Here is a 10164-nt window from a genome sequence, read left to right on the forward strand (position 1 = left end):
AGGTTATTTGATCTTCACATTGGCTACCTTGAAGTATAATATTCCATTATTGGATCAGAATATCTTGATTTTTACTATTACAGGTTAAAATATGTGCAAATTTGGATGGATGGATTTAAATGAAGGTAGGGTTATCAATGGAGATTTATATTAATAAATGTGGAGTTATTAAAATCAATAAATATATGTTGAGGTTGATATTTGACTATACTTCAAGTACCACTGAAGATATCAATAAATGTGGATTTTGGTGATATTTTTTGTGGTACAGTTTTGATTGATATTTATCATGGATTAATTATCTATAATTTTGTTAGAATAGTTTTTTTTGGATAATTTCATATTTGAATTTCGTACCAAGGTAAAACTTGTTATAATTGTGATCCAAAATTCAAATTTGACTGAGATTGAGACTCATAATTTGATTGTGATTATGATTTCGAATTTAACTGTGATTATGATATTGTCAAATTTGATTTTAAGTGAGATTTATTTCATTTAGAAGAATATCCTCATAAATTATTTTCTGATCAAAATATGATTTGTTGTGTACATGTACAGATGATTTTAGCTCTATAAATAAAAGTCCAATGTGCTAGAATTAGTTATAGTTATATTACTTTTGTATTATCAATATTTGGTTAGTGATATTTTATTATTTATATTCGTAATTTTTTTTATTTAAATTTGTTATATTAAATTTTATATTTATATATAATTAATTAATTTAATTATGATTTATTTTCGATCCGTTTTCGTAAAAGTTGGTATGGTTTATTCGATTTTATTTTGTATTCAAATATTTTTCTAATTACATTTGTTATCTAATTCAATCTAGAGACTAGAATCGATAAAATATGGTCCGGGCTGAGGTGCAGAAATGTAATTTCAGCGGATAATGTGACCAATTAGCTAACTTCACGTAAACCCTAACTTCCTCACTATATAATGCTTGCTACCGCTGCGAGGTATTCACTCCATGGGAGGGAAGATGGCAATGGCCGATGCGTGTCTACGCGATTCTAGCCTGGATATGTTTTCGACAAAAGCATCGAGAAATCGTTTCCTTTGTTAAACGAAGTAGCAGAGGAAAGATGAAGAGATGCGAAATCGAATCAAAATCACAAGTGCTTCTTCACATACAGACTGCAAATACCTCCGAAATTTCTTCGTAGGCGCTAGCCCTCTACCTTGCAAACGTCTAACTTGTCTTTTTCTCTGTTCATTTGTTTAATTTTGTTTTTTTATACATATGTGTTTGTTTGGACGTGCTCGATGATGATTGTTATGCTTTAACCACACCGAAGAGAGGGTTGAGGGGCATGGGTTAAACCCTTTCGGATTTAAGCTAAAAAAGTGTTGATCCCTTGCTCTTGTTCGGTGTTTATGAGATGCTTGACGACTCTTCTCTCTAAAAGTTAGAACGATGTTAATCGCTGTATCTTTTATACTGAAGATGAAGGCATTTTTAAGCGCTTTACAAGTATGGATTCCTTTTTTGGTTTAAATCGTTGAGAGGGTTGCCCTTTCCCCCCCGCGTTCTTATGTGGAAAACGTGGCCAGTTTGACTGAGAGCACAGTAACATTTTCTGGTTTTAATGATCTGGGTTCAAGTTTTGTAGTCTTTTGGTTTGGTTTGCTAATGTATTTTAAAAGGTCTGACATTAAGGATCCGTTTCTCGTTCGAAACAAACATTTTCTGGAAAATGTTGTTATCCAGTGGTTTTTGAATGACATAAAATATGAAATTATTTTAGCTCAAAAGGGATAACATGTCTTGCCGATGATAAATTCTAAGGTCATTTTATTTTTTACACCAAAATTAATAAATTATTTGTTCTCTCAGCAAAATATTTTTATATACATGTAGAAATATGTATATCTATATGTGTAAATACATATACACACAACTACATGTATTCGTTTGCATACACACGTATATGATATATGCAAGGGGTCCCCTGTTTCTTGTGTTACCATTATCGTGTCTGGCCAAGAAAAAGCCAAAATTTTGCCCTCTCCCATTAAATTAGATAGAATAATGTGGTCAATGTCTAGAGTTGCTGATTTGGCATCATGATTCCCGTAGAATCTGTACTGTTTCAGTTCGTATTAGCTTCACTGGTGCCAATGTAGCAGCAGGTTATTAGATGAAAGCAACCTTTTGTCACTGTAGGCATATAATCCATGAAAAAATTGCTTGAAAGGATTAGAACACAGCCTTTGCTTATAAAAATTGTCACATGTCTTGTGCAAGTCCTAATACAATTTTACAGGAACAGCAGATGAAGTATGGTTTTAGAATTTTGGAAACAGATGGCTGTTTTAGATTAAAAGGGTTGGAGCCATCAACTAAGTTGAATTCTTTGTTGACTATGGAATATACAACTGTATTGCTGGTAAGCAATTACATAATTTTATAGAATAATGCTATGTGGTCTGATAATTGGACTGAATAGCTGTGCCAAATAGGTTGAAAGCCCTATTCTGTCCTTGCTGTGCACTCTCCAATTTTAAAGCTTGTCATGGCTGTAAGGGGTGTTGGGTGGATAACTTTTTAAGGGAGCTGGAGGGCTGCAACACGGGTCTTCTCATGTCAATACAATGTTTTGGGACCTGCCATGCCCTAGGACTGTTGTGTCTGTTTGTTTTTCCTTTTAGAGTCATTAGATCTTCACTTTTCTGCATGATTTAGGATCGGGATGCATGTTGGCAAGCATTTGAATTCTGAAACCATGTTCCTGTTGGTTGCTACGTTTTATTCAAGTGGCACACGTGTAATGATGGTTCTGTCTGGTCCAATTAACTAGTTTTATTGAAACTCTACTTAATGTGAAGGCCATTACTTAAATCTCTTTGTTTTTCCCATTTTCTATTCCTATTGCCTGTACTTCCTAGAGAAACTTTATAATTTTATCTCTGAAACACAGCATCAAGCTATGAATTCTTCTGTTAAATGAAATGGCAAAAGAAATACGAACTGATGCAAAATCAAACCAAAAAAAAAAAATGTACTTTTGGACATGCAGATTCTATATTCCCATGGATGTCTGCGCTTTCTCGTAAGTACTACATTCTTGTACATTACCTTGACAATGTGTTTTTGTATTAGCTTGTTTACATGATTTAATTATCAGGATATAAGTTTGTACTAGTGTGCCTGATGGCAATGACATCCAATAAACAGTTTTTGTGATGATTGTTTTGCTTTAACCGCATTGAGAGGCTACAGGGGTTTTAGATCCATGGCTTAGGATAATGATTTGTGTGCTGACTTAGTTGGTCAAGACAAGGGGGCCGATTGGGTGGAATGCATAGATTGGGTATTTTGCTTAGTCGATTTCTTGTTTTTGTTTGACTAAGTCGGTTCATAAATTATTATTTGCTTCTTTTGAAGTTTAAATCCTTGAGAGGGGTGTCTTTTCTTGAGCTCTCTCATGTGGATAAGTTAGGGCAATATGACTGAGCATTGTGCTCCTTTTTGGTTCGTAAAGTTTTGATCTCAAGGTTTCTGGTAGTATCGTTCCATTTGAGAAGTGATCTTAAGGTTTATGGTTAGCAGTTAATGCTGTTTTGGCCGCAGGTTTTACATTTCCAGCAGGGTATTTTTATTGTTTATTTCCATATCTTCAACTGATGTCTCAGCCAAATTTGTTGAATGGGGCACCACTTATCCTTGCCAATTAAGATAAATTTAAAATAAATTTTGCCATTACGTTAACAGTGATTTTTCTTGACTTTGGTGCTTGAGTTCCAAACTTGCAAAGATATCTCTCGCAAGAATAAGTGGAAATAAAATTTTAAAATTATTAGTTTTTAAAATTCTTCACAAATTATCTACCTTTGTTTTTGGAACACAAGTTAAAGTTAATTAAAAGTTGAAGGGCCTGTTCTCTTGGTTGTTTTTGGGTCGTTTTTTGTTTTCAGTTTTTCAAAACACTAAGGGTCTGTTCTTTTTGCTCTTTTCAACCCGTTTTGAGTTTTCAGTTTTTCAAAACACTGAAAATGCGTTCTCTTTTCTGTTTTCAAAAATGTATTTTCAAAAACAAGAAAAAAAAAATTATAAAAGAAACCCAAAACAACATTTTGTTGTTTTGGGTGTTTTCAGTGAAAACACAGCCAAATTACCAAAACACGAAAAATGCTCCCCCCCCTCCCCCTTGGCGCACATACCCAAATCTCTATCTCTTCTGGCCTTTCCCCTCTCTTCTCACTACACACACCCTGATCTTTCCTCTCTTTGTTTCTCCTCTCTTTTCTTTTGGTTGTCGATCGCCATTACCATTATCGTCGTTAATCGCTTTCGCCACTGCCATCGATTGCCCCCATCTCTTAAACCCTAAAATCGAGAAGAGCGAAAGCTGTTGGAGCTAAAGAATTAGCTGGAGAAACTAACCTCGGACGATCAATCGAGACGTGAAACGCAAACCAAGAGATGAAGTCTCAATTTGGAAATGATAATGATTTTTTATGGTTTATGTGGAGTATTATATTATAATTTGTAGAAGTTGTGATGGGATTATATGTATGTATAGGTGGGCGCAGGGGAAGAGAGTGGATTTTGGAAAGAATGGAAAAAATGCCAGAATGAGATGAGACCCGACAAGCTGCAACTATCTTTTGTTTTGGTTTCGTTTTCCACTCTCCAGCATCTGCCATCGCTAAACGACCGAGCATCGTCTCCCCTTCACCAATGGGTTCTTCCTGATTGCTGCTGCTACCCTCCTTTTCTGCGATTTGATTTTTTTTATTTTATTTGAATATTAAACTAAATATGTATTTTGAGAAATGATTTTTCAAAATGACAAAAAAAATGTGTTTTTTAAAATTTCAAAACAGTCACTCAAAATATAAAATTAAAAATGAATTCAAAACTCAAAATTAAAACACAAAGGGAACACTACCTAACATGTTCTCTTTGTTATTTTAAAAAATGTAATTTTGAAAATAAGAGAAAATTTTGCAAAGGAAATGAAAAACAACAAAAAATTAATTTGGCTGTTTTCAACCAAAACATGGTTAAAAGTTTAAAACACGGAAAACACCTGTGTTTCCTTGTCACGTGGTGCAGACGCTTTCGAGTCCAGACTCTATCTCTCTGCCTTCTCATTTCCTGAAACTCAAGCATCCATCTTTCTTCTCTCTTCCAAGCTCCAGCAACCCAAATCTTTCTAGCCGTCGACCGCGCCTGCCACAACCATCACCACCACCAGGTCGTCGTCGACCACCATCTCTTTCCCTCTTCCAGATCTGACTCCATCTCGGCCATCGATCGTGCCTCTCTTCCTTGTTGGCCGTCGATCCCGACCCCTTCCTCTCTTCCAGCTGTCGTCGACTCCCTCTCTTCCTTGTTGGCCGTCGCAGCGCCTTCCACAGCCATTGCTGCTGCTGCACGTCGTTGCCACCAGCAACCCAGATCCGCGATGCCTCGCCTTTGCCTATGCCGGTCGTGTCTTCTTCCCCGTCGCCGTTCATTGGTTGCCGTTCGCCTATGCCGTCTGTCACTTCCTCCTATGGATCTTGTCTTCAGGTCGAACCCGATTCTGATTTCAGTTATTTTGTTCATAATTTGATTTGTATTCTGATTTAAGTGATTTCTGTAATTTGGTTGACAAAATGACCTCATGACTTCACAATTGGTAGGTTATTTTGTTGTATTAGGACAAGGTTTTGCATCTGATATTTCATATTTCTTCTGTTGAGAAGTTATGCTTAGTTCACTGGTGGTGGAACACATTCTAATGATCCTTTATTGTGTTCCTTTCTTTTGCAGATCTCAAGGTAAGCTGCTGAAAATATCATGTCAAGTTTTATGCTTGTTGTAAAGAGGATCTAAAAGCCTTTTTCCTTAGGGCATAGCTATTGCTACAACTTTATGCTGATTAGTTATCCTGTAATATATATCAAATATCAACAAGCTTTGGCAAGTGGATCCCTTGCTCTTGCATCTGCATTTTGACATATTATTGCCAAAACTAGGCTGTCCATGTTCTTTTTATTGGCATCATTTCTTAACTTCGGAGTCTCCTTAGGCCTATTATTATCTTTTTGTGTTACATCAGTTTTCTTGATTAGTACACAAGTAGTGTCCTTAGGTGGGTAAATAGACTTGGTTGCCAGTCAATCGGAATCATAGCCAACTTGCTTCCTTCGTAAGGGCTCTACTTCACTAAAAATGTTATTGGTAGTGTAATCATTGATATTCCTTGCCGAAGGTAAATAGGGAAGTAGGAAAAGAATCTGACTGGATTTTTTTTTGGCAGTATTTGATTACATTAGTTATCCTATTAAATATCCTATTTCTCTGTCTTGCATTAGGTACTGTGTGATGTATTCTTGCAGAGGGAAGGCTCTTATAAGAATGCATGTTTATCAGTTTTGATTAGGCATATGAATCATGTTTTTTGATCGTTAACACCTCTCTGTGGTCAACTTCTGGCATCTAGTTATCTTTTTCTGCCATGTGGGTTTCTTGCCATATTTTTTGCCCGAGTCTTGCTTCTTTAAGATTCAATTATTGATCCTTGTTTATGTGGTTAAATCATTTTTACTTAAATTGTCTAATTTGTGCTCTATCCACATTCTCATTGACCCTTGTTCATTCTTCTTTCATCTATTTTATTTTATTGTTCCTATTTCTGTTTCTGTTTCTTTTTCTTCTCTGTTTTTGTTTTTTTGGGGGCGGGGTGGTGGTGGGGAAGGGTTGTTGGGGTAGAGTTTAGATATTTATTTCTAATTTTGTTGTTTCTTGTTTCAGATGTCAACATTTTGGTAGCACCTTCATGTATATGGTAATTTTTTATTTTTCAGTTAAAAGCTATGAACTGCTGTATAAAATAAAATGTTCAGTGAATTTCATTAAATTGCTTAGGTAAGTGTTAAGAGTGTTGTCTCGATTAATCCAGATTTTGTCCTAATTTTCATTAAATTGCTTAGGTAAAATTCAAAGCTGAGGCAAGTCGCTATTTGTATTGGCTTTCACGAATCCACAGTTGGTGTGATCTCTTCTTGTTGATCTTCCGTTCAAGCTAACTATAAGATTAAGACATCTATCTGTTCTGTCTTCCAGGAAAGGGTTCGTTTGAGACGATTATGTTGCCAACCAACATATTAGATCTTTTCAACTGATGATGCTCAAACTTCAAATTCAATCCTGGCTGTGGATGCTTATCCTTGTGCAGATTGGGTGGGTAAATATGGTTTGCAACTTTACAGGCAGCTCCATATTTTTTGTCATATTATAAGGAACCGTTTGCATGTTGGTTTGGGTTGAGATGGTAGGCTCCAAGATGGTTTCTTAAAAAGGCAATTATGCTGGTGTTTGCTAATGCTATGCTAGCTCCAGATTCATCTTTTATGGACTTGGGAAAATGAATGGTACATTGAAGAGTTAGGTATGCAGTTTGCAAGTAAGGAACCGGTCTTTATAAAAACAACTCTTGCAGTGCTATTTTAATGGGATGATGATTGTTGTTCTGAATGCATGATTGTGCTTGTATGCCACTTGGTGATATATTTGGTATGTCTCGTTAGGTACACCGCGGCCCCGTACACACACTTAACGGTCAAAAGTTTGGTAATGTTATTCAAAGCCTCTTGATTTAGTTAAAGAATTTATTAACTAAAAGTAAAAATAAAAAAAGCATCTATCAAAATCAAGAAATCTTGAATGAGATAGTTAAATCTTGGCCGTTGAGCGTATGATACCTCTTAAGTATTTTCCTGTGTTGAAGTGGGTTCAAACCCAGGGTGAATTTTGAATTCTAGTTGCAGGTACGTTAGGTTGAAGTTCATACCAGCATGAGTTGGTGAATTCTATGCGCAGTTTTAAATGGTAGATGGATCACTTCTGGAGATATCAAAATAGGCCTAATTCCCTACAGGGTTTGGAAAGCATGCTCTTCTTAGCTGTGGCCCAACCCGAAGAGGCATAGTAAATGTTTTCAATTATGTAGTGAAGTTTGTATTCAAATTTAAAAGGTTGAATAAAGAGTTATTTATTGTTTTACAAAAATAAAAGCATAAGAATAATATAAAATAATCATTTTATTCTATGATTTTGTTATCTAATACAATCATTAATAAAATGATCAGTCTATTTTATTATTATATTTTCAGTATATTAAACCTTAGATGAAATGAAATGAAAAAGAAAACTCTTTTAACAAAATGTTCTCAATTTAAGAAGATAAATTCTTATTGCATGTTGTGCAATATATAATTATATTTGTCAAGAGCACGTTTTAGATAGCTTGTTCATTGAGGTTTTTATCTAGAATATGATATTTCAAGATATGCCAGAGTTAAATCAAAATCAAGAAGTCATAAATGTTAGTCAAACAGCTCAAATGAGACAAATTAGTGATCAAATTGTTACACATGAAATGATTTTTTAAGGAATCGTACATAATTATGTAGATTTATTTTAATATTTAGTGTTCGAATTCTTTCGACTTCTGTCATGATTATTTAAATTTGTAATTGTAGTTCACTTTCTATTGAATTTGTTTGATGTAAAATTATTTATCAAGAACAATAATATTTTTTTATTTTCATTGAGTTAATTTTTAATTTTTATTTTTTCATTTACTATTTTTTACCAAAGTTGTTTTATTTCTTGTTTGTATTTTTTTTTTTGTAATGGGAAAAGATATTACAATATTTCACTAACTTCAAAATGTATTTAATAGTATACTAGCATTAAACTATTTTAATTTAAATAATAATTAAATTTTATAAATAAAATAATTTTTCTCAAAATTTCAAAGTAAATGTATTTTTAGTTTTCAATTTTAAAAAATAGTTTTTTAGAATTACAAAGAGAATGTGTTTTCAGAAATCTCAAAATAAACACTCAAAATATAAAATTCAAAACACAAAACTAAAAAATGAAATATAAGGAGAACATCACCGAAATCTCTTGTTTTTTAAATTTAAGGTATAATAATTTTAGTTTGAAATTATTATTTTTCTGATGTATCATATTGTTTGGGTGCTAATGATGTATAATATATTAATTTAGTGTAGTATTTTAATTGATAACGTTGAATTATAATTAACATTTTTAAAAATATACTTAGTAAAGTGTGAGAAAGCTAGTGTGGGTGGAAAGCATTATAGAATCAATTGGCTTTCCATTCGTTGGAGCTATGATGGAAAGGCACAAGGCACAATAACATCCTTGAATTTAAAGCTTTTAATCATTTTGTGTCATTGAACTTGAATGGGATCTCTCATGCCCCTTAAGTTTCATTTTTTGTCTTATTTTCACACCTCAAAACTCAAATGTGTGCGCTTGAGACGTGTATTGTCAGTGGGCTACTAGCAAAGGAGTGCGGAGGCGAGTTGCTGGCAAGGGAGAGGGAAGGAAACACCGATAGATGGCAAGGAAAAGAGGAGGAAACAAAAGTCGCAGGCGACAACGAGCATAGTAACAACCCATGCGACCAGTGAGGAAGGGCTGGCGTCAGCTAGACTATCATTTCTCTAGGCCTTGATGTGGTTGTTGTTGGCTCACTTTGACACTATTTCAAGCGATTAGAATTGAGGTAGTCAGGGAGAACCCAGTTGCTCAATTCCTTCCAAAACTTGCTCATTTTTATTACTTATATATATATATATATATTTAGAGAGAGAAAAGCTTAGTGGGGTGATTGGTTTGGCCATTGATGTATCTGTCAAGAAACCAACTACCGAAACCCAAGACAACAAAGTATGACAAAGTAAAGAAACAACATGCTACCTACGTTCCTTCCCACACTTGCCATTTTACTTGCAATACATATATGTATATATTATATCATTCCCTGGTACTCAATGAACAATTGATTTATCTTCCTTAGCTGGCGACCTCTGTTTCCTCCCATCTTCTTCACTATCGATTGTTGTTTCCTCTATTTTCCTTTGTTGGCAATCACTATTTCCTTCTTTTTCCCTCGTTGGCAACGTTTGTTTCCTCCATCCTCATTCTCTATTTATTTTTGCTCCTTTGCTAGTGACCCATTTCCTTCCTCTTTCTTCGTCAACCAACCTCCCTTCTTCGGTGATATTGAAAATGGGGAAGTAGAAGACGATGGTGTTGCTTTGACGCATTTCAATCGTGTGTGTAACTCGTGCATGGTGTTAACTAGGCATCGAGATGCATGATTGGTCTAAAATTTGAAT

The 10164-nt window shown here is 34.6% G+C and overlaps 1 long non-coding RNA gene across 1 annotated transcript; it reads left to right on the forward strand.

The window, feature by feature from the left end:
* The first annotated feature begins 963 nt into the window (after nucleotides 1-963).
* Nucleotides 964-7480, forward strand: LOC127799539 (uncharacterized). The gene is made up of 2 exons (XR_008022646.1): nucleotides 964-5530; nucleotides 5774-7480. It is a non-coding gene; the product is annotated as an uncharacterized LOC127799539 (long non-coding RNA).
* The last annotated feature ends 2684 nt before the right edge of the window (nucleotides 7481-10164 follow it).

The sequence above is a fragment of the Diospyros lotus genome, chromosome 4 (assembly GCF_014633365.1).
Source record: "Diospyros lotus cultivar Yz01 chromosome 4, ASM1463336v1, whole genome shotgun sequence".
NCBI lineage: Eukaryota > Viridiplantae > Streptophyta > Magnoliopsida > Ericales > Ebenaceae > Diospyros > Diospyros lotus.